Source organism: Nicotiana tomentosiformis, chromosome 7 (genome assembly GCF_000390325.3).
Source record: "Nicotiana tomentosiformis chromosome 7, ASM39032v3, whole genome shotgun sequence".
Taxonomy (NCBI): Eukaryota; Viridiplantae; Streptophyta; class Magnoliopsida; order Solanales; family Solanaceae; genus Nicotiana; species Nicotiana tomentosiformis.
In genome coordinates, this window is record NC_090818.1 from 9,606,549 (window position 1) to 9,631,167 (window position 24,619).

Below are 24,619 nucleotides of genomic sequence, written 5' to 3' on the forward strand. Positions count from 1 at the left end.
AATCGTCCTTCTACGCGAGCGCGAGCACTGGCACGCGAACGCGAAGGCCAGGGGAGAAAAAGCCTCCGCGAACATGAAAGACACGGGCTGCTACTCCTCGCAAATGCGACAGGCCCTTCGCGAACGCGAAGAAAGCCTGACGTCTGTGACTTAAAACAGAACCAAAACGGGATTTTTCCCATTTTTCACAAACCCTCAATTAGAAATCGGTTTAGGGGCGATTTAAAAGGAGTTTTTTACGATTTAGAACTGGGTAAGTGTTCTTTGTCATATAGTGATTGTATTTCATGAATCCATGCATATATTCATCCTTTATTTCGGATTTAGATGGAATAAATTAGAATTTTTGTAAAACTTTCCAAAAACGAGAAATTTAGATTTGAAGGTCCATTTGACATTGGAATTGGATAATTGTTGTATGATTGGACTCGTCTTGGAACGCGTATTCGAATTTTGTAAGTTTTTTCGAGATTTTATATGTGGGTCCCACTATCGAATATTTTAATGAATTTTGAATTTTTATCCGGAAAATTAGTAAATTCATATGGAATTAATTCCTATGATTCGTATTGAATATATCGAATTGTTTGTGAATAGATTTTAAACTTTTGGAGACAAATTTAAAAGAAAAAGTTGTGATTGAGTAATTGATTGGAATTTGCAAAGAGAGGTAAGTGTCGTGGTTAACCTTGACTTGAGGGAATAGAACCCTTAAACTATTTGTTATGTGAAATACATGTGAACGACGTATAAGCAAGGTGACGAGTGTCTATACGTCGTCAAATTAATTGTTTGCATAATTACTTGAAAAAAAATTCATAAATCGTTTTAAATCATGAATTAATTATTATAATAATTGTTTCTCTCCTATTCTTTGTCAAATATCAATTCTTGAATTCCTGTATTAATTGTTACATGCTATTTGAATTATGTGTCTTAATTGTTATTTGACATTTAGCATATTAAATATTAAACTGCCTATTTTCTCCCCGATTTTTATAATAATTTGCTATTTGTCATTGTTTATTTCATAATTTAATCATAATTATTGTATGCTTGTTGTCTTATAATTTTATATTAATTGTTGCATTTATTGGGAAAATTTCTTCTATAAGAATTGGTAAATGGATATATTGGAGGATCGGGTTGCACGCCGCAACAAAATTGATTGAAATGGATATATTGGAGGATCGGGTTGCACGCCGCAACAGACTTATTAAAAAGTCCATATTGGAGGATCGGGTTGCATGCCGCAACAGACTTATTAAAAGTTAATATTTGGGGGATCGGATTGCACACCGCAATAGACTTATTTAAAAGTGAATATATATACCTAATTAAAAATATTTATATGAGAGGATTGAAAATGAATATATTGTGAGAGCGGGTTGCACGCTGCAACATAATTGAATGTGAATATATTGTGAGAGCGGGTTGCACGTTGCAACGAAAATTGATGAAAATGATAATTGGTTCTGACTGCTGAGTTGGCTTCAATTATTATAAATGAGTTACCTGATTTATTTCTATTATTTATTGTTGTTACTAATATTGCGTACATGTTAATGTAAGTGACCAGCCTTAGTCTCGTCACTACTTCGTCGAGGTTAGGCTCAGCACTTACCAGTACATGGGGTCGGTTGTCCTGATACTACACTCTGCACTTCTTATGCATATTTCAGAGTCGGTCCCAACGGCGTACCATAGACTTGCTCGGATTTCAGCTACTCGGAGGAGACTTGAGGTATAACTGCATAGCGTCCGCAGTTCTGAAGTCTCTATCTACTTTACTTTAGCTGTGTGTTTATTTCCAGATAACTTTATTTTATTCAGGCCCTTATTTGTATTATTCTAAAAGCCCGTGCACTTGTGACACCAAACTCTGGGATGGTATTTAGACACCATTATTTTTATGGATAATTTCACTATATTTCAGATTTTACTTCCGCAATCGTTCTTTGTTATTAATAAATTTAAAAATTATTTAAAAATTAATTAATATTATTCTAACATTGGCTTGCCTAGCAAGTGAAATATTAGGCGTCATCACGGTCCGAAGGTGAAAATTTCGGAGCGTGACAAGTATCCATTAATGATCAGTTGAAATCAAAAGGGTTTTGACATTTTCGATGATGTGCAAAAATCAAATATATGTAAAGAAGAAGCTGAACGGAATGAAATCTATAATTAGTTTGGAAGTCATAGTTAGATTTGTGAAAATTTAGATAATCAAGATGTAATTCGTCGTATTTGATTTTGTCATATTAGCAAATAAACAACTGAAATATTGTCTTAAATCTTCGGGTTGAACTCATAACGCTAATTCTCCTAATTTCTAAGGCTCGTGAGTTGCACACGCGCTTTCAGAGTCATATAATACAAGAGTTCAAATAGCCACATAATATTATTAAAACATATTTTTTATATCTTTTGTTTTTTATTTTTAATTTAAATTTTTTGGCCAATTTTTGCTATTCAATGAGAGATTTAATTGGTTATATTTACTAACTAGTTAATTTATCCACGCTTTCGTGTGTTCCAAACCTCTCCATAATATTAACTAGTAAATTTATTTTGTTTAAATTTTAAAAGTAAAAATCATTTTCTAGTAATTCATCGTATATTTCACTAACTGCCAAAACAGAATTGTAAAAATTGGAAAACATCATGTATCAGAATAAACATTAAATAGCATGTCACCAAAAAAAGGAAAAAAAAAGAAAGAAAGGTTAAAGCAATGTCGATACTTGCCCTTTATTTCTCTAGAAGAGGAAGTTTTATTCTTAGAAAGGCATAAGTGGTAATAATAATTAATATATCCTTTCATAAACCTTTAAAAATTTAATAAGGATCTAGAAAAAAAAATAACTAACTCACGGAAATAAAATAAATTTCTTATATCCTCCTCCTTCATTAAATTTATGCAGAAATTTTGGACTGAATAGTAATTTTGAATGATAAATTTTTATTCCTCCCTTAATTTGTATTACTTTATGAACGTTTTCTTTCTTGTCAAAACTTTCATAGCATAAAAACTTTGAAAGCACTAAAAAAAGAGTTTGAAATTTTATCATATCAAAAGCGTGTGTATTTCTCAAAATATATTGTTGTCCAAAAGGGTCTTCCCATTCTTAATTTAAATTATCATCTTTGTTAAAAACTCAAGGGCCTGAAATAGATTGACACAGGAGTATCAATAAATATTATATCATTTAGGTTTAGAGAGATATTTTGAAAATTAAGAGATTCAGATATCAATTTAGTAAAATATTATTATGGTATTTTTCTTCTTTGCACCCCCATTAATTGAGAGGGAGATTTTTACTTAACTGTCGGCACAAACTATCAATACTAACGTTTGTAAAATTAGTCAGTTATCCAAACTAAACCAAAACAATTTGAAGTAAAATTTTCTGATTTCATTAGCATTTTAAATATAATGCAAAGAACACTAACTTTTATTAAATCTACACATGCAAAAATAAAACAGAAATATTTGTAGGAAGAAATAATAGAAGAAGAAATTAGAAAAGAGTAGCAGGAGTAGAAAGAAATACTAATGATAACATATATTTTAACTCGCTCTTCTTGGATTTGTTATTCTGTTACCTTTTTTTTTTCCTTCTTTTGATTTTATCTCCTTTTTCCATTCCACTCTTTGCATATATTTCTTCGATTTTTCATTCCAGGCCGGTCACCTTCATCCCTTCAGAAAAAAACAGACAAAGTTGTGGAGATAGCCCTTGTTGTTGGTCAGAAGAAATTTCAACCTTTGTTGGAGTATTACTGTTAGAATTGATATATCCCAAAATATTACTACAATCACGTAGATAGAAGAAAACAAAAGAAGCAATAAAGAGAATAAAAAAAATAAAAATTTATTGACTGCTCTGATTCGAAGAAAGTTTGCACTTAAATCTCATCCCTTACTGCATTACATATTGCCAGTATTCTCAGCATAACATGCACAACTTTAAATAGGGAAAGCAAGATCATATACTGTTTAAATAATACATTAATATCACATCCATTACACATTGAATTGAAAAGAAATTAAGGGAGAAAGAAGAAGAAGACAGGGCGAGGGAGAAGCTACTGTAATAGGGTTATCAAAAAATAGGAAGAGAGCGAGGGAGAAAGTAACGTGCAATAACCAATTAGGGTGGTCTTTGATATTGTTTCTTTTGGGTTGGGTCAAAAAGTAGAACGATAGAGCTCTGGAGAATGTAACATATAATAAGGTTGCTTTTAACATTGTACCCTTTGGGTTGTGACTAATCGTAATATCTCCGCATCGTGTCTTTTGGGTTCTGACTAAACGATTAGATAGAAAATAATAGAAAAGAGAAAGAGGCAAAGTGATAGAAAATGGTAAAAATTTGAGGAAAAATATAAATAGAAATCCTACTTTAGGATAGTGCCACATCATTCACTTGTTCTATACCTTTTCTACATCAGTATTTATTGGGTGTACAAAACAACATAAGTCATATTTACTATCCGGCCTTTTTCTATATACATGCTTTTCTTTTTATAGTGTACAAATCAATAATTACAAATCTTTTCATGTGACCAATATTACATATCGTATGATCACTTTGACTTAAAAAGAAGTTTTGTAATTATATTATGTCGACATGTGTCGTGTATGTGTATCCTAAAATATTTAGTACGTGATTTTAAATTGTAACGATCTGACCGGTCGTTTCGCTTTCTAAATCCTAGTTCCCCTAAATAAGACTCATCGTATCTGCTTTTACTGTTTTATGACATGCAGGTTGGTTGGTCTGGGTTTAGAGGAGTTCAGGTTGAAATCGGAACACTTGGTTCCTCGTTATTAGCTTTAAAGGGTTAAGTTTGACTTGGGTCAACACTTTTAATAAACGACCTCGGAATGGGGGTTTGACGGTCCCAATAGACTCATATGATAATTTTGGACTTAGGCGTAGATTCGAATCGGGTTTGGGATGACCCAGGAGCGTTTCGAAGCCTAGAGTTGAAAGTTGGTTTGATAATGGTTTTAAAGTTTCTTAAATTTGGTTTGGAGTAGATTTTGGTGTTATCGAGGTCTGTTTGGGATTCCGAGCCTGTGACTAGTTCCGTATGGTGATTTAAGACTTGTAAGCAAAATTTGGTGTCATTATGAGCAGTTTAAGTATGATTCGGTACGCTCGGAATAAGTTGGATGAAATTGAAGTTCATAAGTTGATTCTATTGGTTTTGGGTCGCGATTCTTAGTTTTAATGTCGTTTTCCATTTTCCGAGGGTTCGAGCGAGTCAGTTTTATGTTTACAAACTTGTTGGCATATTTGGACTGGGCCTTAGGGCCCCCAAATGCCATTCAGATGAGGCACAAAACTCATTTGGACTTGAAAAGAATGGTTAAAGTATCAGAGTTCTGGTGCAATCGCACATGTGGAGGTCCATCCGCAGGTGCGAACTCGCAAAAGTGAGGAGAGGGGCCGCATCTGCGAAGGCGCAGATGGGAGGAAGAGATCGCAGAAGCGGGCTCGCAGGTGCGAGACTTTGCCCACAGAAGCGGGAAGGGCGGACTTGGGCATGGTTTGTATCTGCGAGGCTATGTCCGCAGAAGCGGAGTCGCATATGCAGCCATGGCTTCGCAAAAGTGGAAGTCGCTGGGGCAGTGAGGTCTATTTATTGCGGACTTAGGCCATTTTTGGTTCATTTATGGCTACGTACTCACGAGGTGAGAGAATTTACCCCATAGGTAATTTAAATTATTATTTGCTTTTAATTGTGGGGGCTACGTACGCAAGAGGTGACGAGAGTCCGTGCGCAGCTACTAATTATGCTTATGTCCATGTAGTTTATGATCCAAATCATGAATTACTTGTAATGCTTTCACCCTATTTGTTAATTAAAGTGCCTAAATTAAATTGGACTTGATAGAGAAAAGTATAAAAGACCGACTTCCACTTACCTGAGTTTTGGCGAGTTACTTCACCGTTAAAAAAAATATGTTTCTTTGTACATTCGCCTTGTATTAGCTTTTAAATCAGTTGTTCATAAAGTATCCTCTCTTCTTATGGAGCGGGCCGAACGCATCGACAGTATATATATGCATCTATGGTTCGTGCCGCTCGACCCTCGGCAGTGTACACATTATTCTGGATCGTGTTGTACGACCTCGGTATAATCGTGCATGAAAATACTCAGAGTTTAATTATATTTGATATTATTTTATGGCTTGAGAGGTTATAATTTTATATGACAGAAACTGACTTGGGATTTACCATTAGTGAAAGAATTATTTATTTCCTGCTTGTTATTGAGTTAATATTATTACGTGCATAACTCATGCTTATTTATAATTCTTGTGTTTTTCTTGTTAGCCTATAGTAAGTGTCGATGTCGACCCCTCGTCACTACTTTTTCAAGGCTAGACTAGATACTTACTGGGTACATGTTGTTATGTACTAATGCTACACTTCTGCATTAACCGTGTCGGATCCGAGGCAGGTGCATATGGCAGTCTTACCGATGCGCACCCCTATTACCCTGAGGCCTAGTGGTGAGCTGCTTCCTGAGCCGTCTTGCAGCACCTAGAGTCTCTCTTTTGCACTTACTTTCTGTCTATTTTTATTTTAGAAAGTAGTTAGAGTTTTGTATAATCTACTAGTTACTCATACACTTGTGATACCAGGTCTTGGCACACATACTAGTAGACTTTATACTTTTGCAGTACTTATATCACTATGATTGCCACTTAGTTATCTTCGTTTTATTTATTAAATTTTATACTCCTTATTTTATTAATAAATAGAATTTAATTACTTGAAAACTTATTAAAAAGAGAAATAACATGGATCAGTTCACCGTTGGCTTGCCTAGCGGTGACGTTGGGCGCCATCACGGCCTATAGGGAAAATTGGGTCGTGATAATATGGTATCAGAGCATTAGGTTCACGTAGGTCTCATAAGTTTTGAGCAGGCCTAATATAGTCTTACGGATCGGTGCAGAGACGTCCGTACTTATCTTTGAGAGGCTATAGGGTATTAGAAAACTACTCTTTCTTCATCTCCTATCGTGCAGTTGATGTTGTGCTAAGTATCTCTCACATATGGTGAGAACGCGTGCGGCAGATGTACCCGATCACAGAGGGGGTGGTCCCTATGTTGCTAGAGGCCGAGGGAGGTCTCCAGCTCGTGGTATAGGATGAGGACGTCCTAGAGTTTCTCCAGTTACGCCACCAGTGGATCCAGTAGAGGGTCCTATTATTGAGGAGCAGGGCAAGGTGCTTGCAACCGAGCCAGCCCCGGTGGATTTCATGTCCGCACAGGGATTTCATGAGGTCATTGGTCGTATGTTGCGGTTCATGAATTCTATGACTCAGACTGGTTTATTTCCAGCGGACCCAGCCACATCTCATGTGGGAGGGGGAGCACAAACCCCTACCGCTCAGGCTCCTGGGCATGCAGCTACTGTATATCAGACCCTGAACGCACTACCCGTGGGCAGGGCCCAGTCAGTTGCAACAACTCTACCTGAGCCCATACCATCTGCGGTCGGCGAGCTGCGGAAGCAATTGGATAGATGGACCAGACTACACCCTCATGTTTTAGAAGGTGAGCGACATGAGGACCCCCATGACTTTATTGATCGGTGCAGAGACAAACTACACAACATGAGGATATTGGAGTCCCACGGGGTGGACTTTACTACCTTCCAGATGGAGGGCAGGGCCCATAGGTGGTGGCAGTCATATCTTCTCGACACACTAGCAGATTCTCCCTCCCTTGACTTGGGATCGGCTCACATGTACTTTTCTGGATAGGTATATTCCGCCCTCTCAGAGGGAAGAATTGTGGTTTCAGTTCGAGCAGCTCCAGCAAGGTCAGATGTCGGTGACCAACTACGAGGTGAGATTCTCTGAGTTGTCTCTCTATGCACTTATGATTCTTCCTACCGACGTAGAGAGAGTGTAGAGGTTTGTTACAGGTTTGCACTCTGGTATTCAGGCCACTATGGCCCGAGATGTTGAGGTGGGGACTTCTTACGAGCTAATTGTGGAGATAGCTCAGAGGATCGAGGGTGTACGTCAGTGTAGCCGAGAGCAGGCGACGAGGGATAAGCGGTTTCGATATTCTGGAGAGTTTAGAGGTGCCCCAGCTGGGGGCAGAGGTCAGTTTGTGAGGGGTCAGTCTAGCAGGACCATATATCCAGCATCACCGCCTCCTCGGGGTACTCCGATGTGACTTTATTTCAGTGCCATGCCAGAGAGTTCCTACCGCCCATTAGCTATCCAGGGTTCCTCCAGTGGGTATTCAGGCTATTAGGGTCAGACTTCAGGTCGGCAGTCCACTGTACCGAGAGGTTGTTTCGAGCATGGACTTCAATTATGTGCGAAAGTTCTGCCTTAGACTTCGTGGAAAGGCAGTGCACCAGGGTCCGCAACCTATGATTTCAGCACCAGTTCCCCCACCAGTCGTCTGGCCGCCCAGATGCGGAGGGCAGGTAGGTAGGGGTCGTCCTAGAGGTGGAGTCCAGTCAGGTGGCGTACTAGCTAGGTTCTATTCTTTTCCGGCCAAACAAGATGCAATGGCCTCAGATACCGCGATCACAAGTATTATTTTTGTTTGCGGTAGGGATGCCTCAGTACTATTTGATCCAGGGTCTACATATTCATATGTTTCATCTCTGTTTGCTCAATTCTTGGGTGTTCCTCGTGAGTCTTTGGGTACTTCTATATATGTGTTCACACCAGTGGGCGATTTTGTTGTAGTGGATCGGGTCTATCAGTCTTGTATCATGACATTCTGTGATTATGAGACTAGAGCGGATCTTCTGTTGCTTGATATGACCGACTTTGAGGTCATCCTGGGCATGGCTTGATTATCTCCATATCATGCCATCATTGATTGTTATGCCAAGACTGTTACCTTGGCGATGCCAGAGTTGCCTAGATTGGAATAAAAGGGTTCGTCTGTCAGTACATATAGTTGGGTTATTTCTTTTCTAAAGGCTCGACACATGGTCGAGAAGGGTTGATTGACTTATCTAGCTTATGTTTGAGATACTACTACAGAGACCCCGACGATTGATTCAGTGCCTGTAGTTTGGGTGTTCTCTGATGTGTTTCCTTCTGATCTTCCACGCATGCCACCAGATCGTGATATTGATTTATGTATTGATTTGGCTCTACGTACCCAACATATCTCTATTCCACCATACCACATGGCTCCGAAAGAGTTGAAGGAATTGAAGGAACAACTTGAGGAGTTGCTAGCAAAGGGGTTCGTTCGATCGAGTGTGTCGCCTTAGGGTGCACCGGTGTTATTTGTGAAGAAGAAAAATGGGACTATGCAGATGTGCATTGAGTACCGCCAGTTGGACAAATTTACCATTAAGAACAAGTACATGTTGCCACGTATTGATGATTTATTTGACTTGTTGCAGGGTGCCAAGGTGTTCTCTAAGATCGACTTGAGGTTGGGGTACCATCAGTTGAAGATTCGATATTCGTATGTTCCGAATACGACTTTTCGGACTAGATATGGCCATTATGAGTTTCTAGTGATGTCCTTCGGTTTGACCAACGCCCAAGCGGCATTTATGGATTTGATGAATTGGGTGTTCATTCCATATATTGATTCGTTTGGCATTGTCTTCATTGATGACATTTTGATCTACTCACGTAGCATAGAGGAGCACGAGCAACATTTGAGAGTGGTGCTTCAGACCTTGGGAGAACAAAAGCTATATGCTAAGTTCTCCAAGTGTGAGTTTTGGTTGGATTCTGTGGGATTTTTGGGACATGTTGTATCAGGCGAGGATATTAAGGTAAATCACAGGAAGATTGAGGTAGTTCAGAGTTGGCCTCGTTCTACTACGGCGACTAAGATTATGAGGTTCTTGGGGTTAGCGGGTTATTATCGCCGGTTTGTGGAGGGCTTCTCATCCATTGCAACATTTTTGACTAGATTGACACAGAAGGGAGCTCCATTCCGATGGTCCAATGATTGTGAGGTGAGCTTTCAGAAGCTCAAGACCGCATTGACTTCAGCATCGGTGTTAGTGTTGCCTTCCGGTTCAAGAATGTATACTATGTATTGTGATGCTTCACGCGTTGGTTTGGGTTGTGTATTGATGCAGGAAGGGAGAGTTATTGCATATGCTTCACGTCAGATGAAGCCCCACGAGAAGAATTATATTGTTCACGATTTGGAGTTGGCCGCGATTGTTCATGCTCTTAAGATCTTGAGGCATTATCTTTTTGGGGTGTCCTGTAAGTTTTACACCGATCATCTCAGCTTCCAGCATTTGTTCAAGCATAGGGATCTCAATTTGAGGCAGCGCAGATGACTTGAGTTACTAAAATATTATGATATTACCATCATGTATCATCCGGGCAAGGCAAATGTAGTTGCGGATGCCTTGAGCAAAAAGGCAGAGAGTATGGGTAGTTTGGAATTTTTTTCAGCAGAGGAGAGGCCACTAGCTTTGGACATTCAGTCCCTGGCTAACAGACTTATGAGATTGGATATATCGGAGCCCAGCCGAGTTCTTGCATACGTCATCGCCCAGATCAAGACTTGTCAGTTTAATGATCTGCACTTGTTGGTTCTTAGAGAAATGGTACTACAGTGTGGGGCCAAGGAGGTTACTATCAGCGAGGATGGTGTTCTGAGATTCTAGGGTCGTCTATGTGTTCTAAATGCTGACGAATTGAGGGAAAAGATTTTAGATGAGGCACATAGTTCTCGGTAATCTATTCACCCAGGTGTTACGAAGATGTATTGTGACCTGAGGCAACATTATTATTGGTGGCGTATGAATAAGGACATAGTCGAGTATGTGGCGAGATGTCTAAATTGCCAGCATGTTAAGTATGAGCACCAGAGACCAGGTGGCCTACTCCAGTTGATGACTATACCATAATGGAAATGGGGGCGCATTACTATGGATTTTGTAGTTGGATTGTCGTGGACCTTACGGAAGTTTGATGCAGTTTGGGTTATTGTCTACAGGTTGACCAAGCCAGCACACTTCACTCCGGTGGTGACCACGTATTCATCAGAGAGATTGGCCCAAATTTACATCCAGGATATTGTTCGGTTGCATGGTGTGCTTGTTTCCATCATATTGGATAGAGGCTCTCAGTTTACTTTGCATTTCTGGAGGGCAGTGCAGAGTGAGTTGGGGACCGGGGTAGAGCTCAGCACAGACTTTCATCCGCAGACCGACGAATAGTCGGAGCATACAATTCAAATCCTCAAGGACATGCTGAGAGCGTGTGTGATTGACTTCGGAGGACATTGGGATCGATTCTTGCCTTTGGCTGAGTTTTCTTACAACAACAGTTATCAGTCCAACATCAAGATGGATCCATTTGAGCCTTTATATGGTCGGCGATGTCATTCTCCCATAGGATGATTTGAGCCCGGCGAGGCTAAGTTATATGGTACTGATTTAGTGAAGGATGCCTTGTAAAAGGTAAAGTTAATTCAGGAATGACTTCGCACAACACAATCCATACAGAAGAGTTACGCGGACCAGAAGGCGCGTAATTTATCATTTATGGTGAGCGAGAAGGTTCTCTTGAAAGTCTGGCCGATGAAGGGAATCATGAGTTTCGGGAAGAAGGGCAACTTGAGCCCTAGGTTCATAGGTCCATTTGAGGTTTTGAGACGAGTTGGGGAGGTTGCTTATGAGCTTGCTTTGCCTGCCAGTCTATCTGGAGTTCATCCGGTTTTTTATGTGTCTATTCTCCGGTGGTATCATGCCGACATGTCGCATGTGTTAGACTTCAGCACAGTTCAGCTAGATGAGAGCCTGGGTTATGAGGAGGAGCCAATTGCCATTATTGCAGGTTCGCCAACTGAAGTCCAAGAAGATTTCTGCGGTAAAAGTTTAGTAGAGGGGCCAACCAGTCGAGGAGGCGACTTGGGAGGCTGAGGAGGACATGCAGAGCAAATATCCACACCTATTCAACACTCCAGGTATGATTCTTGACACGTTCGAGGACGAATGTTTGTTTAAGAGGTGGAGAATGTAACGATCCGACCGACCTTTTCGCTTTATAAATGCACGCTCCCTTAAATAAGACCCCTTGTATGTGCTTTTACTGTTTAGAGGAGATCGGGTTGAAATCGGAATACTTAGTTCCTTGTTATTGGCTTTAAACGGTTAAGTTTGACTTGGGTCAACACTTTTAGAAAACGACCTCGGAATCGGGATTTGACGCTCCTAATAGGTTTGTATGATGATCTTAAACTTGGGTGTACGTTTTGATCGGGTTTTGGATGAACCAGGAGAGTTGAAATTTGGTTTATTAATGGTTTTAAAGTTTTATTAATTTGGTCTGGAGTAGGTTTTGGTGTTATCGAGGTCCATATGGGATTCCGAGCCTGTGAATAGTTTCGTATGGTAATTTAAAACTTGCACGCAAAATTTGGTGTCATTACGAGTAGTTTAAGTATGATTTGGCGCGCTCGGAGTAAGTTGGAAGAAATTGAAGTTCATAAGTTGATTCTATTTGTTTTGGGTCGCGATACTTAGTTTTAATGTTATTTTCCGCCTTTCGAGGGTGCTAGCGAGTCCGCTTTATGTTTACAAACTTGTTGGCATATTTGGACGGGGCCTCGTGGGGCCAGATGCCATTCAGACGAGGCACGAAACTCCTTTGGACTTGGAAAGAATGGCTAAAGCATCAGAGTTTTGGTGCAGTCGCACCTGCAGAGGTCAAGCCGCAGGTGCAAGCTCGCAAAAGCAGCCTAGCGTGGGCTGCCCAGTGACCGCAGAAGCGAGGAAAGGAGTCGCATATGCGAAGGTGCAGATGCAAGGAAGAGACCGCAGAAGCGAGCGGGTGCGCAGGTGCGACGCTAGTGCCGTATCTGCGGGCTTGTAAATGCCAAACGTTGCCTGTAAAAGTGGGAAAGGCGGACCTGGGCATGGTCTGCTTCTGCGAGGCTATGTCCGCAGATGCGGCCATGGCTCCGCAGAAGCGGAGGTTGGCAGTGAGGTTCATTTATTGCGGACTTAGGCCATTTTTGTTCATTTATTTCACTTCTTGAGGCAATTTTGGAGCTTCGTAAAGAGGGATTTCCACCTAGCTATTGAAGGTAAGTAATTGCTACCCAATGTAAGTTAAATACATACATTATGGGTAGATTTTAACATGTAAAATTGTGAGAATTTTGGATTTAGATGTAAAACCTAGGTTTTGATAAAAAAGAAATTTAACCACAAAAAATAGTTATGGAATAGGATGAAAAATATATGTTTGAGTTCGTAAGGTTATGGGTAACAATTATATTCAAAAAATTTCAAAATCAGGGCACGTGGCCCCGAGGGTGAATTTCAGGAATCTTCTAATTGCAGTTGGGTAATTACTCTAATAGTTAGAATATGAACTTTCAAACATGTATTGATTAATTTATATAACATTTGACTAGTTTCGGATTGTTCGGCACCGAGTTAAGGCTTTAGAGTGAATTTGAAGTCGGGAAGTGAGCTTTGAGATGAGGTAAGTCTCTTGTCTAACCTTGTAAGAGGGAGTTTATCCCATAGGTGATTTAAATTACTACTTGCTTTTAATTGTGCGGGCTACGTACACATGAGGTGACGAGAAACCGTGTGTAGCTACTAATTATGCTTATGTTCGGGTAGTTTACGACCTAAATCATGAATTACTTGTAATGCTTGCACCTTATGTGTTAATTAAAGTGCCTAAATTAACAAAAATTGTGTTTCTTTGTACACTTGCCTTGTATTAGCTTTAAAATGGGTTGTTCATAAAGTATCATCTCTTCTTGTGGAGCGGGTCGAACGCTTCGACAGTAGATAGATGCATATATGGTTTGTGTCGCTCGACCTTCGGTAGTAAACACATTATTCTGGATCGGGCCGTACGACCTCCGCATAATCGTGCGTGAAAATACTCGGAGTTTAATTATAATTGATATTATTTTATGGCTTGAGAGGTTAAAATTTCAAATGACAGAAACTGACTTGGGATTTACCATTAGTGAAAGAATTATTTATTTTCTGCTTGTTATTGAGTTAATATTATTATGTACATAACTCATGCTTATTTAGAATTTCTATGTTTTTCTTGTTAACCTATAGTAAGTGTGAATGTCGACCTCTCATCACTACTTCTATGAGGTTAGACTAGATACTTAATGGGTACATGTTATTTATGTATTCACGCTATACTTCTGCACTAACTGTGCAGGATCCGAGGTAGGTGCATCTGGCAGTCTTACCGGCGCGCACTCCCGTTACCCTGAGACCTAGTGGTGTACTGCTTCCTGAGCTTTCCTGCAACACCTAAAGTCTCTCTTTTGCACTTATTCTGTCTATTTTTTATTTCGGACAGTAGTTAGAGTTTTGTATAACCTACTAGTTGCTCATACACTTGGCATCAGGTCTTGGCACACATACTAGTAGACTTTATAGTTTTGGAATACTTATATCACTATGATTACCACTTAGTTGTCTTCGTTTTATTTATTAAATTTTATACTCCTTAATTTCTTAATAAATAGAATTTAATTACTTAGAAACTTATTAAAAAAAGAAATAACATGGATTAGTTCACTGTTGGCTTACCTAGCGCCGACGTTGGGCATCATCACGGCCTATAGGGGAAATTGGGTCGTGACAACATGGTATCAGATCACTAGGTTGATTTAGGTCTCACAAGTTATGAGCATACCTAATAGAGTCTTGCAGATCCGTGCAGAGACGTCCGTACTTATTTTCGAAAGGCTATAGTGTGTTAGGGAACTACTCTTTCTTCATCTCCTATCATGCAATTGATGTTTTGCTAAATATCTTTCTCTTATTCTCTTATAGATGATGAGAATGCGTGAAGTAGATGAACCTGGTCATGGAGGGGTTGTTCCGCCTATTGCTAGAAGTCGAGGAAGACGCCGATAGAGGGCTCCAGCTCGTGGTAGAGGACGAGTACGTCCTAGAGTTGCTCCAGTTATGCCACTAGTGGATCTAGTAGAGGGTCCTATTATTGAGGAGCAGGGCGAGGTGCCTACAACCGAGATAGTCCCGGTGGATTTCATGTCCGCACCGGGATTGCAGGAGGTCATGGGTCGTATTCTGCGTTTCATGGATTCTATGACTCAGGTTGATTTATTTCTAGCGGACCCAGCCACATCTCAGGAAGGATCATACCCCGGGCGCACTACCCGTGGGCAGGCCCCAGCCAGTTACAACAGCTATACTTCAGCCTAGACCAACTGTGACCGTCGAGCCGCAGAAGTAATTGGATTGTTGGACCAGACTATACCCTCTTGTCTTCGGAGGTGAGTGACATGAGGACCCCCAGGACTTTATTGATCGGTGCAGGGACAGATTACACAATATGAGGATATTGGAGTCCCACGGGTGGACTTTACCACCTTCCAACTAGACGGCAGGGCCCATATATGGTGGCAGTCATATCTTCTCAGCACACTAGCAGATTTTCCTCCCTTGACGTGGGACCGATTCATATGTATTTTTCTGGAGAGGTATATTCCTCCCTCTCAGAGGGAAGAGTTGTAGTTTCAGTTCGAGTAGCTCCAACAGGGTCAGATGTGGGTGACCGACTACGAGGCGAGATTCTCTGAGTTGTCTTGCTATGCACTTTTGATTCTTCCTACTGACGCATAGAGAGTGCGTAGATTTGCTATAGGTCTGCACTCTAGTATTCATGCCACTATGGCTCGAGAGGTTGAGATGGGGACTTCTTACGAGCTAGTTGTGGAGATAGTTCGGAGGATCGAGGGTGTACGTCAGCGTAGCCGAGAACAGGCGACGAGGGATAAGCTGTTTCAATATTCTGGAGAAATCAGAGGTGCCCCGGCTGGGGGCAGAGGTCAGTTTGTGAGGGGTCAGTCTAGCAGGCCCACATATCCAGCACCGACCTCCTCGCGGTGCTCCGGTGCGACCTTATTTTAGCAGTCCACCGTACCGAGAGATTGTTTCGAGTGCGGGGATTTCAGTTATGCACGGAGGTTTTGACCCAAACTTTGGGGCAAGGCAGTACACCAGGGTCTGCACCTATGCGGATGGCAGGTGGGTAGGGATCTTCTTAGAAGTAAAGGCCAGTCAGGTGGCGCTCCAACTAGGTTCTATGCTTTTCCTAGCACACCAGATACATTGGCCTCAGATGCCATGATCACAAGTATTATTTTTGTGTGCGGTAGGGGTGCCTCAGTACTATTTGATACAAGGACTACATATTCATATGTTTCATCTCTGTTTGCTCATTTCTTGCGTGTTCCTGGTGAGTCCTTGGGTACTCATGTTTATGTGTGCACACCATTGGGCAATTATGTTGTTGTGGATCGGGTATACCAGTCCTGTATCGTGATATTCTGTGATTATGAGACTAGAGTGGATCTTCTGTTGCTACATATAACTCACTTTGAGGTCATCCTGGGCATGGACTAGTTGTCTCCATATCACGCCATCCTTGATCGCCATGCCGAGACTGTTACATTGGCGATGCCAGAGTTGCGTATATTGGAGTGGAAGGGTTCTTCTGTCAGTGCATATAGTCGGGTTATTTCTTTTCTAAAGGCTCGACACATGGTCGAGAAGGGTTGTTTGGCTTATCTAGGTTATGTTCGAGATACTACTACTGATGCTTCGGTGATTGATTCAGTGCCCGTAGTTCGGGAGTTCTTCGATGTGTTTCCTTCTGATCTTCCAGGCATGCCAACAGATCTTCTAGGCATGCCACCAGATCATGATAATTTTGGACTTGGGTGTACGTTCAGATCAGGTTTTGGATGACCTGGGAGCGTTTCGGTGCCTAGAGTTGAAAGTTAATTTATTAAAGGTTTTAAAGTTTTTAACATTTGGTTTGGAATAGGTTTTGGTGTTATCGAGGTCCGTTTAGGATTCTGATTCTGGGAATAGTTCCGTATGGTGATTTAAGACTTGCACGCAAAATTTTGTGTCATTTTGAGTAGTTTAAGTATGATTCGGCGCGCTCAGAGTAAGTTGGAAGAAATTGAAGTTCATAAGTTGATTCTATTGGTTTTGGGTCTCGATTCTTAGTTTTAATATTGTTTTCCGCGTTCCGAGGATGCGAGCGAGTTGGTTTTATGTTTACAAACTTGTTGGCATGTTTGGACGGGGCCTCGGGGGCCCCGGATGCCATTCAGACGGGGCACGAAACTCATTTGGACTTGGAAAGAATGGTTAAAGGTTAAAGCATCAGAGTTCTGGTGCAATCGCACCTGCGGAGGTCCAGCCGCAGGTGCGAACTCGCAGAAGCGAGGAGAGGAGCCGCATCTGCGAAGGTGTAAGTAATTCCTACCCATTGTAAGTTAAATACATAGATTATGGATGAATTTTAACATGTAAAATTGTGAGAATTTTGGGTTTAGATAAAAAACCTAGTTTTTTTTTTTTTTATAAAAATAGAATTTAACTACGAAAAATGATTATGGAATGGGATAAAAATTATATATTTGAGTTCGTAAGATTATGGGTAACAATTATCTTCGAAAATTTCCGGAATCGGGGCACGTGGGCGTGGAGGTGAATTTTAGGAATCTTCCAATTGGAGTTGGGTAATTACTTTAATAGTTAGGTTATGAACTTTCGAACATGTATTGATTAATTTATATAACATTTGACTAGTTTCGGATTGTTCGGCACCAAGTTGAGACTTTAGAGTAATTTTGAACCAGGAAAGCGAGCTTTGGGACGAGGTAAGTCTCTTGTCTTGTCTTGTAAGAGGGAATTTACCTCATAGGTAATTTAAATTACTATTAATTGTGGGGGCTACGTACGCACGAGGTGACAAGGGTCCATGCGTAACTACTAATTATGCTTATGTCCGTGTAGTTTAGGACCCAAATCATGAATTACTTGTAATGCTTGCACCCTATTTGTTAATTAAAGTGCCTAAATTATATTGGACTTGATAGAGGAAATTGTAAAAGACCGACTTCCACTTACCTGAGTTTTGGCTGGTTACTTGACTGTTAATAAAAAGTATGTTTCTTTGTACATTAGCCTTGTATTAGCCTTTAACAGGTTGTTCATAATGTAACCTCTATTCTTATGGAGCGAGCCGAATGCCTCGGCAGTAGATAAATGCATCTATGGTTCGTGCCGCTCAACTCTCGGCAGTGTACACATTATTTTGAATCGGGTCGTACGACCTCGACATAATCGTGCTTGAAAATACTTGGAGTTTAATTATATTTGATAATATTTTATGGCTTGAGAGGTTAAAATTTTATATGACAGAAACTAACATGGGATTTACCATTAGTGAATATTTATCTCCTGCTTGTTATTGAGTTAATATTGTTATGTACATAACTCATGCTTATTTAAAATTCATGTGTTTTTCTTGTTAGCCCATAGTAAGTGTAACGACCCAACCGGCCGTTTCGACTTTTAGAACCCTATTTTCTTAAATAAAACTTTCCGTATGTGCTTTAATGATTTATGACTTTGTGGGGATGGTTGGTTCGGGATTTGGAAGTATTTGGGTTGAAATCGGAACACTTGGTTCCTTAAGTTGGCTTTAAAATGGCAAGTTTGACTTTGGTCAACATTTTGAGCAAAGGGACTCAGATCAGTATTTTGACAGTTTTGGTAGGACCGTATAGTGATTTGGGACTTGGGAGTATGCCCGGAATGAAATTCCGAGGTCCCTAGCCCGAGATATGTAATTTTGAAGAAAAATTAAAATGTTTAAGTTCGAATAGTGACCGGATGTCTAATTATGTGAAAACGACCCCGGAATAAAATTTTGATGATTCCAACAGCTCCGTATGGTAATTTTGGACTTAGGAGCGTGTTCGAAATTGTTTTTGGAAGTCCGTAGTTAAATTAGGCTTGAAATGGCTAAAAACAAGAATTTAAGTTTGAAAGTTTGACTGATGAGTTGACTTTTGATACCGGAGTCGGAATCCAGTTCCGAAAATTTTCATAGCTCCGTTATGTCATTTATGACTTGTGTGTAAAATTTGAGGTCAATCGGAGTTGATTTGGTAAGTTCCGACATCGAATGTAGAAGTTGAAAACTCTTAGTTTCATTAAGCTTGAATTGGGGTATGATTCATGGTTTTAGCGTTGTTTGAGATGATTTAGAGGTTTGACTAAGTTCGTATGATGTTTTAGGACTTGTTGGTATATTTGGTTGAGGTCCCGAGGGCCTCGGGTGAGTTTCGGATGGTTAACGGATCAAAAATTAGACTTAAAAGCTGCTGCAATTTTCCCTTATGCTGTATATTCTGGGCTGTGATCGAGCCCCATATCGAACCCAGATATCGAGCCCACGATCAAGGCCTGAGTCGAAGCCAGGGACGGGGCTCAGTATCGAAGCCACGATCGAAGGTCCAGCTCGAGGCCACGATCGAAGGTCCAGTTCGAGGACATGATCGAAGGTAAGGCTCGAGGGCTAGGATCGAGACCCATGCTCGATGCCCTGATCGAAGGCCCATGCTCGATGCCCTGATCAAAGGCCCAACCTCGATGTCCTGATCGAAGGCCCAACCTCGATGCCCTGATCGAGGCCCAGTTTCGAAGGCTGCTGGGCAGTTTTATAAAAAGAGGGCATTCGTCCCATTTACCATTTTTGACATACTTGAGCTTGAGCAGAGGCGACTTTTGGTAGATTTTCAAGGAAAAAACATTGGGGTAAGTGTTTCTAACTTGGATTTGGTCTACATATACAAGTATATCATTGTTTTCTCCATAAATTATTGTTTTGAGATTTAAACTTGGGAAATTTTTAGAAATCTCATATAAACGAATTTTTGAGATTTCGGTATCGATTCGGAGTCGGATTTGAGTGAAACTGGTATCGTTGGACTCGTAATTGAATGGGTTATTGGATTTCATAAATTTTGCCGGATTTCGAGATGTGGTCCCCGCGAGCGAATTTTTAATTAATTTCGGGTTCTTTTCTTTAAAATATAGTATTTTCTTATAGAATTGATTCCTATAATATTTAGTGATTGTATCGAATTATTTTGGCTAGATTCGAGCCAGACGGAGTTGGATAATCATGGAAAAGGCCTTATAGTGGATTAAATTGGAGCAAGACGAGGTAAGTCTCTTGTCTAATCTTGTGAGGGGGAAACTACCTCATAGGTGATTAAAATTAAATAATTGTTGCTAATTGTGGGGGGCTACGTACGCACGCGGTGATGAGAGTCCGTGCGTAGCTACTATTAATGCTAAAGTCCGGGTAGTTTAGGATTCAAAGCATGTCTTACTTGTTGAAATTGTATTCTTTGATTTATTTATATTAATTGATATCTATATGAATATATTGTGAATTGTTAGATAAAGATACTAAAGGGTGGAAATCTCACGCTTGATTGTTTGTTTAAATCAATTAATTGTTAAAAGAAATTGTTCTCTTCCCGAATTTACCCTATAATAAATATACTCTCCTTCCGGAGGCACATAAGAAAATGTCCTCCTTTCTTGTGAAGCGGGTCGAACGCCTCGGCAGGATAGATGCATCTATGGATCACGCAGCACGTCCCTCGGCAGTGTACACGACACTCTGGATCGGACCGTACGTCCTCGGCAGAAATCGTGCTTAATAATAATAATTATACGATACTTAAATAATTTATTTCAGCTTGTGAAGCTAGTTACTAAATTGAAAAAATCCTTGAAATTTAATGAATTATTATTCTTGCTTGTTAAGGAATTTAATTGTTACTCCTGTAAATGAGATTTAATTGATAAATTAGAAATTATTTGAATTGAAGGAATTTAATTAATATATTGAGAATTGTTACATTTGAAGGAATTTGATAATTTTCGCTGATTAAATAAATTATTGTAAATTATGTAAATCATGATGATTTAAAAATCCTAGTTTTATTTCAGTTATTATTATTGACCCATAGTGAGTGTCAAAATTGGCCATCTCGCCTCTACCACTTCAAGATTAGGCTTGATACTTACTGGGTACACGTTATTTTCGTACTCATACTGCACTTGCTACATATTTTATTGTGCAGGTACATATATGTATAGCGGCCTTGTGGGTGCAGATGTGTGGTTAATAATTATGGGGACATAGGTGAGCTGCATTCTATATTACGATCCGCAACTAACAGAATCTCCGCCAGAGTTATTATACTTTCCTGTCTAATTTGTATTCTGGACATATGATGTATTTTATTTTAATTCCCTAGTAAATGCTCAAGCTTTTGTGACACCAGATTTTGGGAATGGTTGTGAATTGTTTAGAAATTTAGTTTTAAAAATATTTATCATTTACTCTATGAGTTTTATCTTTACTATTTCATTGAAGAAATTTTTATTTCAAAAATACTAAAATGGGTAATTAAGCTAATTGACTATGGTTGGCTTGCCTGACAGTGTTGTCCGGCGCCATCACGACCTTTTTGGATTTTGGGTCGTGACAACATGGTATCAAAGCACTAGGTTCACGTAGGTCTCACGAGTCATGAGCAAGTCTAGTAGAGTCTTGCGGATCGGTACGAGACGTTTGTGCTTATATTCGAGAGGCTACAAGGTTGTTAGGAATACTTCCCTTTTTGATTCCTCACTGTGCGATTCGATTCCTTTGAGGCTTATGCCTACATTTCCTTCCTATTCAATCTTATGCGACGTGAAGCGCTTGTTATAAATTGGGAATCGAGGAAATTTTTAATGCTACTACAGATGTAGTACAAGATGCTTCTCCATGTATAATTAATTGGGCTATTGACGTTGCTTTGCAAAAAGGCCGTCAGTCATTTCAAATTAAGTATCAGTACTACCTAAGGTTTTGAGATTTGGCATTGATTGTTATGACGATTCGTGCGTTGTTATCGCACAGTGTTTATGAATTGGTAAAATGCCCGTCTATGAGTCAGGGCAGTAAACGACTTGAAAGAAGGTTTTCCTCAGTACATAATTCAGAGGCTCCACGTTTTATTTCCAGCAGAGAAAAAGGCAATCGGGCTATGATTGTTCAGGTTTAGGGTTGATAGAGTAACGAAGCATGATATTTTTGGGCGTGGTAGAGTTCTCAATTTTGATGTGGTGTCATCGCCTTGTAAAATGCGTTAAGGTTCGCCGGTGTTATGATTTTCTTCAACTCGGCTTCACGACGGGGTGTTAGGAATTGGTATAGGGAAAGCTGTCGTTAGAGATCGCAGTGTGCAGTAATTCAGGATCGAAGCAGCGTTTCTAGTATTGATGTCTCGAGAAGGATGATCGTCAGAAAGGTTTAAAGCCGGTAACGAGCTATTGGTTCAAGTGCTACAAAGACGAATTTTGAGTTAAGGCAACAACTGGGCAACGAAGGATGAGGAAGGACATGTGGAAGGTGCCTTGCGGTGGTTAGGTTCTGAAAAGTCCAAGTGTAAGAAAACATAAGTCGAGTAGTTGCTTAAAGGAAAAAGGTTTGACCAAAGTGGGAGAGTGGCAAAGTAGCATATAGGTTATGTGGTAGGATGATTACACGTCTTGAGGAAACGTTTGAGTGATTTGGGATGTATAATGGACAGTGACTAGGTCTACGGACTTAAGTTGTAATATTAGCTGCTACATTGAGGAAGACTAGATACAACAGGAGGGAGTTGCTTGATATGCAGAAGGATACACCATGACTTTGGATTGGAATGTATTGTCGCACCTTTAGCTGATGTCCACAAGGAGTGAACGGACTGATGTAGCTGGTGAATGAGCTTGGACTCGGGATGATCTATTGATTTCGTAGTAATTACACTAGTGCAGCGACGTTGGAATATGTCAGCATGTAATTTCCACATGTGGGTTATCTCCTGTAAATAGGTTAGCGGTCGCGTGGTGTTGACGGAACTTCTGCGAAAAATTCTACTGGCTACCCGGTAAGAGATTTAATATGTAAATATGGCTAGTGGTTCGGAGTGTCTATTAAAGGTTAATAGAGGGATTTCAAATAAATAAATAAATTGGCGAGTTGCGTGTGCAAGATCATGTCAACGATGAATAAAGAATCTCGGTGGATTCCAAAATTTTGTAACTGTAGCTTCAAGCTAAGTGGGAGAGCCCCACCGTCTATGATTGGATTGCGTAGTGTCAACTTGTGCGGTTTCTGGTTATCGGTGTATTGGTGGGTCATTGAAACTAAGGAAAGAAAACATCAGTGGTAATTTGAGCAAAGTATTTGGGGAATGTGTGCCATATTTGGCCTTATCAATTCACATTCAGGTTTTTGGAAGACTTAGAGTTTATGCTTCGTGTAGATGTAATGCACAGGAAAGTGAGACAGTCGGATGTTTTCTTGATAAAGTGTCCATGTGCTAGCAGGGTCTTGGAATTGATCATATTTGGGAACAAGTCAGAGCAAGTGACTCTCAATAACGGTCTTAATGGGTTCAAAAATTTAAAGTGCGGTGTCTAAGGATCTCGAGTTCGTAGTATGGTTGAGTATCGAGCTTTTGCAGCAGATTATGAAACAGGCTTGGAGTACTCTGCGTTATATTTAGGTTGTGGTGTAGCATTTAAGAAATGGAAGAAAATAACTTTGGATTCATAAAAGAAGTATCAGAATGGGTGTAACAGTTGAAGATGAAAAAGTGCGCACAAGGAGGGGTAAGAGATGATTTGTGGATTTTGAAACAGCGTGGTCTCGCGAAATAAGGTCACTTGGGATGAGTGCGGATTTGAGTTCGTGATCTACTGAATGAAGCTATTATTATTTCTAAGGCAAGTTGAGAATAAATTGAGAAAAAGACGAGTTGGCTAACTATGGTTGAATCGGCATGATGGTGGCATTGACCAGTTCCTTCAGTGCATAGAGTTATGCATGTAATTTTTGGCGGTACGTGCGAGGCTTGGCGGCCGCCGTAATTAATTTTTCCTGGAGGAATTCAAATATTATGGCATATTATGTGTAGAGGGATCCCGGAAAAGTTATGGTGGCTTAGACCACTACTTGAGGCCGGTATTTTCTACGGATATGGGAATTCAGTCACGTGTTGCAATGGATCTCATGAAATAAGTTAAGAAAAAGGTTTCTATATGATGAAGTGTTTACTCTATTAGCGGTTTGGGAGTTACGATGGAATTCTTGTACTCCTGCACATTGGCGTGGTTAAGTGCACTAAGTAGCATGGGATTCGAAAGTTGAGGATTTAAGATCTCGGTTCGGTGTTGTCAAGGATGTCATGAGCTCGGATGAGCAGGAAAGGGATTTATAAGTTTAAAGTAAGATGGTATTGTTTTTGGCATCATCTAAGGTCGATGTCAGGTGTAAGAGACCTTGTGTATTGATTTGTGGATTTTTGATATGCTTTACAGTATTAGTGTAACTGGTAGCATGGATGTGCAGACTTGTTACCTAGTGCGAAAGGTCATGGGAGCGTGTCTCACGGAAATATTATGTAAGAGTGACATGTAACCACTTGATTGAGTGAAGATTGAAACCAAGTATGAAGATTGTGGTAATATCGTTGATTCGAGAATTTATGCCTGGAGGGCGCTCTGTTAATTTGGTTGTGGACTATGGAAGTTGTTCCGATTATGATGGCTATTATTGTGTGTTATGGGAAAAAGGGTTATTATGGATACTTGAAAGGTTATTAGCCTAGTACGAGGCGATCAGAATCGGCTTGAGGTCTGTGGATGGATTTGAATATGAATATGGGCTCTATATCAAGACGGGTG